Source organism: Lithobates pipiens, unplaced genomic scaffold, assembly GCF_037356315.1.
Source record: "Lithobates pipiens isolate NorthernLeopardFrog02 unplaced genomic scaffold, aLitPip1_a1.2 Scaffold_22, whole genome shotgun sequence".
NCBI lineage: Eukaryota > Metazoa > Chordata > Amphibia > Anura > Ranidae > Lithobates > Lithobates pipiens.
Window position 1 is genome coordinate 97,532,113 of NW_027507784.1, and position 8,806 is coordinate 97,540,918.

Below are 8,806 nucleotides of genomic sequence, written 5' to 3' on the forward strand. Positions count from 1 at the left end.
AGCTCCCCTTACTCTGATACCCCTAACTAAAATCTAGTGGAATAATTGCTTTCCAAAGTCACCTAATTAGTAAATAGAGTCAACCTGTGTGTAATTTAATCTCTGTATAAATACAGCTCTTCTGTGAAGCCCTCAGAGGTTTGTTGGAGACCCTTAGTGAACAAACAGAATCCCGAAGGCCAAGGAACACACCAGACAGGTCAGGGATAAAGTTGTGGAGAAGTTTAAAGCAGGGCTAGGTAATAAAAAAAAATCCCAATCTTTGAACATCTCACGGAGCACTGTTCAATCCATCATCTGAAAATTTAAAGAGTATGGTACAACTGCAAACCTACCAAGACATGGACGTCTATCTAAACTGACAGGGTGGGCAAGGAGAACATTAATTAGAGAAGCAGCCAAGAAGTCCATGGTAACTCTGGAGGAGCTACAGAGATCCACAAATCTGGCCTTTATTGAACAGTGGCAAGAAGCCATGTGGAGGACACAGCAAACATGTGGAAGAAGGTGGTCAGATGAGCTCAAAATTTAACTTTCTGGCCCAAAAGCAAAATACTTTGTGTGTGGCAGAAACCTAACACTACACATCACCCTGAACACACCACCCCCCACCGTGAAACATGGTGGTGGCAGCATCATGTTGTGGGGATGCTTTTCTTCAACAGGGACAGGGAGGCTGGTCAGAGTTGATGGGAAGACGGATGGAGCCAAATACACAGCACTCTTAGAAAAAAAAAAAAAACCTGTTAGTCTGCAAGAGACTTGAGAATGCACAGAAATGTCACTCTGCAAAGCTGGTAGAGAAATCCCAAAAAAGACTTGCAGCTATAATTACAGCGAAAGGCCATTCTACAAAGTATTGACTCGTGTGCAGCTGTGTTGGTTTGTCAATAAAATCCCAATACAATACATTTACGTTTTTGGTTGTAACATGAGAAAATTTGGAACATTTTTAAGGAGTATGAATACTTTCTCAAGGCACAATATCCAAATGCCTTGATGATGGATGTCAGGTTAGTGGAGGGGACATTTGTAATTAAAGTGTATTTGCAAAAAGACCGATGCCGGAGGTTTTCCATCCCAGAAATGAGATGGGATCAAGCTGACTTGTTGCAGCTTCCATTGCACACTGTGAGAAGCTCAGTGTACAGTAAAAAGAGTAAGCAATTTTAGTACAGGAGAGGAGCCTTTAGGTAAAAACAAAAAAACAAGTAAACCTTTTAGGTTGGGATCTGCACAAGTATCTGCAAGATTAAAATCGAAATACACTCTCTCCATAGGGTGAAGCATTGTGCAGGAAACAGAGTTTTCCCTGTGCTTTGCACATTCTCTTTGTAGGAACTGTCTGTGGCTGTATGCACTCTCCAGCAGCAGCTGAACATTATAGTTTTACTGTGGTGACTACATGAGAATGTGTCAATGCTTGTAATCCTACTTAGGAAGGCTCAAGAAAGGGTGACAACCCTAAAACTGATTGAGTGTTGCCACCCCAGTAAAGGAAATTCTTGTGGATACCGCTTGCTGACAGTATAACTTCGATACATGGTGGCAAAGTGGCACAGTTGTGCTGGATCAGGTACCTAGTACGTGATCCAACACTTCCAGGTCTGTGGTGTGCATGCATGATTATACACAGTTGGTATCACAAACTCGATGTCCGCCGGCACCCGCCAATCCTTCGGTTCAAAAGGAAGAATGGCGATCTGCCTATATAAACAAGCCAAGTCGCCATTCTGTCAGTACAGAAGGCATGGATCCTGTGTTCCTGCAAAGCAGGGTGCACCGATCCATGCCTTCCCCTAGTACAAGCACCTGGCACACAGTTAAACCTCTTCCCAGCCAGTGTCATTAGTACAGTGACGGTGCATATTTTTTAGCACTGATTAGTGTCACTGGTCCCCAAAAAGTATCAAATGTGTTAGTGTCTGATTTTTCTGCCACAATATCACAGTCCTATAAGCTGCTGATTGCCAACATTACTAGTAAAAAATAAATAAAAATATCCCATGGTTTGTAGACGCTATAACTTTTGCCCAAACCAATCAATTTACATTTATTGGTATTTTTTTTTTTTTTTCACTAAAAATATGTAGCAGAATACAAATTGAGCAAGAAATTGCATTTTTTTCCCCCAGCTTTTTATTGTGTGTTTTATAGGAAAAATTTAAATTTTTATTTTTTTTTCAAAATTGTTGAAAAAATGAAAACCGCAGAGGTGATAAAATACGACCAAAAGAAAGCTTTGTTTGTAGGAAAAAATTATATACATTTTATTTGGGTACAATGTCGCACAACCACACAATTGTTGGCTAAAGTAACGCAGTGCCCTATCGCAAAAAAGGCCTGGTCATGAAGGAGGGTATATCTTCTGGAGGTCAAGTGGTTAATTGGAAGAAGGCCATATAAAAGAAGAAATTAAACATTGTGACATTACAGGAACGTGAACATAATCAAATAAGTATTACAACATAATTGTAACGTGTTTTGGTTTCAGCACACTTTGGGGTTTATTTACTAAAGGCAAATGAACTTTGCACTACAAGTGCAGTCGCTGTAGATCTGAGGGGGACATGCAAGGAAAATAAAAAACCATTTTTGCTTGTACATGATTGGATGATAGAAACCAGCAGAGCTTCCCCTCAGATCTAAAGTGACTGTACTTTCAAGTGCACTTGCAGTGCAAAGTGGATTTGCCTTTAGTAAATCAACCCCCAAATGTGACCGATCCTTTCACAAGAAGTGGGAGCTACACACATTAATTGAGCTTTCCTGTGCCTGTGGCTCACGGTTTATTTTGGATTTGCAGGTTCCAGTATGTCTTCCCGTTACCCTCTGCTGTAGCTACATTCATAGCGGACCTGGTTGGCAGGCCATGCTGGGCTATGGTGTTCCTCTGAGGATGAAGATATGTAGGTTGAGTGAGCGTGCAAGTCTGTTATAGGAATGTGGATGGCTGAAAGCTTCAGTGCTGAATCGGTAATCTTACCAATGAGCTCCTAACATCCTGTGCGGCACTGAAAGCACAGGCAGAGATCTTAAAGAGGAGCTCCAGTCTCCCCCCAAAAAATGAAGTCAGCAGCTACAAATACTTTAGGTGCTGACTTTTAATATTAGGACACTTACCTTTCCCAGGGTCCATTGTTGCCCTCACCCGATTCTTCAATTGGATTTTGGTGCATGTGATGGCATTTGAAACAAGTGAAACAGGAAGTGAAGCCTTCACATCTGGTTTCCTATTGCGTATGGGCAAGAATGGGCCAATCTCCTGGGACCTGAGATGTGTCCAGGAAGAGTGAGTGACTTTTATAGCGCTACCTATGTGAACTGAATCGCCTCAGGGCGCTTTCTTGCCACCGGTGTCCATCTGCAGCTTTTTTATGCGGTCCTTTAACCTGTAGGGTCCTGACACACTTACAACATTGACATACACATTATGGCCAATTTTTTTGGACAGGGTCTAATTAACCTACCAGCATGTCTTTGGAGTGTGGGAGGAAACCCACGCAGGCACAGAGAGAACATGCAAACTCCAGGCAGATAGTGTCGTGGTCGGGCTTTGAACCAGCAACCCTATTGCTGCTAGGTGAAAGTGCTAACCACTATACCACTGTGCTGCCCTTGGGAGGGGGCCCAACTTCCACACTGATCGCCATGGCGATCTGGCCGAAGATGGGAGCAGGTACCTGTCAAAACAGGTACCCACTCCCCCGTCCCCCAAAAAAGTGCCAAATATGGCAGCGAAGGGGGGGGGAGACAAGCAGAACTTCCATCTTTTGGGTGAAGTTGCACTTTAAGCATCATCGGCCCTCCCTTATACCCCTCTGTTAGCTACAGAACCCCTCCACCTTATGTTATGAGGAGAGGGGTAGGTGTTGAAATTTGAAGAGAGCAGCGTAGGGTGAAAACACTTCCTCCATAGATACAGTTGGATAAATGACCATGGTCACCTAAAGCCCCGTACACACCATCAGATTGTCTGCTGAGTTTTTCCTTCAGATTTACCAAAACCATATAATATGAGGTCAAACCTTAGGAGTTTCAATGTGTATGCAATCAGGCAGGCCCTTCTACTACATGGTTTTGGTAAACCTGAAGGAAAAACTCAGCAGAGAATCTGATAGTGTGTACGGGGCTTTAGAAAGGGAAGTGTGCTACTGAAAGGGGCAGCAGGTGAAAAAATAAATAAAAAAAGAAGCATGCATTAAAGAGGTGTTCTGCCCCCGCTATCGGGTGCTGCCACCGCTATTCCTCGTAAGGAAACCTGGCAGTGAAGCCTTTTCTAATTGGCCCGGTGGCAGAGGAAGGAAGAGGGGGGGCCCCCCAACTTCTAAGGGATGGCACTGTCTCCGGAAGTGGGATCTGTCAAAAACAGGTCCCCCCCCCCCCCCCCGGCTTTAGAACCACTTTAAAGCCTAAGTTTAGTGGGGAAAAAAAAAAAAAAAATCAGCAGAAGGGACATTACATACAGTTATGCTGGTTCAAATATGGGCGGCCACCATTTCCAGCATGGGGTCCAGTGTGTCCCTGTTCAGGTGGGAATCGGGCCAGAATTTTTACCTGAACCATTTTGAAATGAGGTACGCGGCCGCCCCGGACCTGTATGAATCGGCTAGAACCGGGCACGCTCAACTGTCATGCGAATTGGAATGCGGGGAAACCAATCCACACATATGTAAACTCGGCCTTAATCAGATGTCTCCCTTGTGCTTCTGGCTCCTCTACTAGCTGAAATCTTCTTCCTCCAATCCCCCTTACCCTAGTTACTATAATCTTCTAGTGCAATGGGGGTTAGTGGGACCAGCAGAGTTGTAGCAAACAGTCAAGAGTACCACCATACCCACCCTTTCTGCCCCCTTCATTCATAGAAGCTGTACTATAACCTCTATGATTGAAGCGTGATCTATGAATGATGGAGGAAGACCTTTCATTCACCCTCCAATCATAGTTTCGGGTTTCTTTCCTAGAAGATACAGTATGGCTTCTATAAATGGAGGAGCTAGGTGGAAAATGTGGGCATATTTGATCTTGAGGAGTGCCTGTCACACACCCTTGGCCCCTGCTGCCACCAGAAGGTTATGGCGTAGGGGGAGGTGGGGGGGTGTTGGGTAGGGGAGGATTGATTGAGGATTTGAGCTAAAAGAGGAGACATGTCCTACTGATTGTAAGTTATATCCCTTGTGCTGATTTCTTTTTCAGTTGTGATTCAACTTAGTTTTTAAATAAGACCCATGCTACAGAGTGCTAACTTACCTACTTCACTGTCTGATGATGATGATGATGGCTTGTCTTTTTTTTTTTTTTTTGTAATTACATTGCTCCTGCCCCCACATGATAAAATTAGGATCTGATGCCACTGCTAGAATCTGTTTCTATGGGAAGTGTCTTGATTAGATTTTTTTTTGCAGTCATTTTCATAAAATTTCCTGAAATCCTAACTGAACTACTAGATCTATTCATCATGGAAAATGTTTGAAATATGCCAAAATCTGCAACCCATAGCAACTAATCTATGCATTTTCAATGAACTGACATCTGGTTGCTATAGGTTACTTCCTGCACTCTGCAAAGAATTTAACCCCTGCCTGACCAGGCCATTTTTTGCGATACGGCACTGGGTCGGTTTTACTGACAATTGCCCAGTTGTGTGACGTTGTACCCAAACTAAACACATATCCTTTTTTTCCCCACAAATAGAACTTTCTTTTGGTGGTATTTGATCACAAATGCAGCTTTTATTTTTTGTGCTATAAAACAAAAAAAAAGACAGACAATTAAAAAAAAAAAAAAAAAAAAAAAAAAATATATATATATATATATATATATATATATATATATATATATATATATATATATATATATATATATATATATATATTTTTTTTTTTACTTTCTGCTATAAAACATATCTAATAAAAACTTTAAAAATCCCAGTAAGCAATGTTGATTGGTTTGGGCAAAAGTTATACAGTCTACAAACTATGGGATATATTTATGTATTTTTTTTATTTTTATTTTTTTAAACTAGTAATGGCAGCAATCAGCGACTTCTAGCTGGACTGCAATATTTTTGGGAACCAGTGACACAAATACAGTGATCATTGCTTAAAAAAAAAAAAAAAAAAAAAAAATCTGCACTGTCACTATACTGACACTGTCTAGGAAGGGGTCAACGTCAACATCAGCAGTGATCAAAGGGTTAATGGTGTTCCTAGCCAGTGTTTGTGTACAGTTTGGTGGGATCTTTTACTAAGGTAAGACATGGATCCTTGTCCTTGCTTTGCAGGAACACAGGATCAATGCCTTCCCTACTGACAGAATGGAAATCTGCCTTATTTACATAGGCAGACTGCCGTTCTGCCTCTGCAACGAATGATCAGAGTCTGCAGTACCCGGTGATTGTGCATAGCAAGAACCAATCACAGCAGAAGCGAGCCAGTTACCCGAAAGTGCAGGATCTCGCGTGTGTGTAATAAGTGTATGTGTGTGTGTAATAAGTGTATGTGTGTGTGTGTGTGTGTTCCTGCGCAGAGGTCGCCCTGGGCAGTCATGAAGTATAACTAAGCCATTAAATTTTTAAAGCCCATAAGGTCCTTTTATTACTAAGAAATTAACATCATGGGCCATAACAACCAATCAGCTTTTAGCATTTGAACAGCGTTTTTGTGAACTTATTTAAATAAAGCACAAATACTCAGTTGATTAACCTCCCTGGCTGTGATCCGGATTTCAGTAACATACGCGGTAACCCCGAGCCAGACTTACCTTGTCCCCTGGATCCAGCGATGTCCTCTGCGCTGTGTGATCGAGCTGTCCTCCGCTCGATTCACACAATGCCCGAGTGCCACCGAGCTCCGTTCTCTGCGACGTTACGGCGCACGGGAGTGGAGATTGGCGCCAAATTCAAAAAAGTAGAACACAGTACTGTAATCTTACAGATTACAGTACTGTAGAAAAAAAATTACACACCCTCTTTGTCCCTAGTGGTCTGTCCAGTGCCCTGCATGCACTTTTATATTATAAATACAGTTTTTTCTGCCTGGAATTTGGAGATTGTCCATAGCAACCAAAAAGCGTCCCTTTATGGCAAAAGTGATTTTAGACCAAGTAGAAACAGTGATAATAAATTAGAATCACTCGCAGAATTGAGCGATAGCGATTTGTGGGGAAATTCGTCATCAAACACTAAATCTAATGACAGCGACAATTCTGCAAATGAGCAAAATTTCAGTGTTTTTGGATTTGATTACATTATAGAATAATTTTTATTATATTATAAATTGTATCATACCCGGGATGTCTGCTAGACTCTGGTTTGAACAGATTTAAGAGTTATTCCTAAGAATTACAGGCCTACAATATAAAACTCAAAATGTCCATGCAAAATAATTGTACCGCTTTCAGCACCTAAAATCAGAACTAATCGTACCGCCAGGGAGGTTAAGCTATTAGTTGTGTGCCACAAATGTATATTTTATCCCCATCCCGCTCCCTCCCAGTGGCCCTTTAACTAGATCTTCACAGCAGGAGGAGGGCAGGACTGACTTCCTGATCAGGTGATAACTCTGACAGCTCAGTCACCATGCACTCAGCACAAAAACCTTGGCAGCCATGGACGCAGATGTGGGGATGGGGAGGAAGAGGTGCCAACCCACCAACAGTGTAACACTGTTTATTAAATAATTGACATTAACTGCTTGCTGACCGCCTCACGCCGATATACATCGGCAGAAGGGCTCGTACAGGCAGAATCACGTATGGGTTGCGGGTCCCGCTGACTCAATCGCCACGGGGATAACCACGATTGCTGAACGGGGAGATGCCAATGTAAACAAGCATCTCTCCATTCTGCCTAGTGACAGTGTCACTGATCTCTGCTCCCTGTGATTGGAGCAGAGATCAGTGATGTGTCACACACAGCCACGCCCCCCCCTCTGTTAGAAACACACCCCAGGACACACTTAACCCTTACACTGCCACCTAGTTGTTAACCCCTTCACTGCCAGTGTCATTTACACAGGGATCAGTGCATTTTTATAGCACTGACTGCTGTATAAATGACAATGGTCCCAAAAATGTCCGATGTGTCTGCCATAATGTTGCAGTCATGACAGAAAATCGCTGATCGCCACCATTTAAAAAAAAAAAAAAAAATGCCATAAAACTATCTCCTATTTTGTAAATGCTATAACTTTTGCGCAAACCAAGCAATAAACACGTATTCTAATATATATTTTTGGTAATAAGCATCGGCCTAAACTGAGGAAATTTTTTTTTTATTTTTAATTTATTTTTGGGGGATATTTATTATAGTAAATAATGTGTTTTTTATTTCAAAATTGTTGCTCTTTTTTGATAGCGCAAAAAATAACCGCAGAGGTGACAAATACCACCAAAAGAAAGCTCTATTTGTGGGGGGGGGGGGGGGGGGGGAGTCAAAGTGGTTAAAAAACATAATACACTCCCAAAACACCCAAGGCGACAGGCATATAATCTCTCAATCTGCAGTGAAGATGGATCCACCTCGAGAAAAGATGCAGGGAGCCGGGCAAGACACCACGATGGCTCTTTGCATCTTCTCCTGCGGCGGATCCATCTTCATGGCAGTCTCAGCACGGACCAGAACCCCTCGACTGGACTCATTTGAGTGATTATATACCTGTCACCTTGGGTGTATTGCTTATGTTTTAATGTCAATTATTTAATATACTGTGCTTGCTAGACTATTGGCGGGTTGGTGCTTCTTGCTCCCCATCCATTCTTGTTCTTTCAGTGGTCGGGTTCCCAGCCTGCTCCAGAGGCAGCCTCA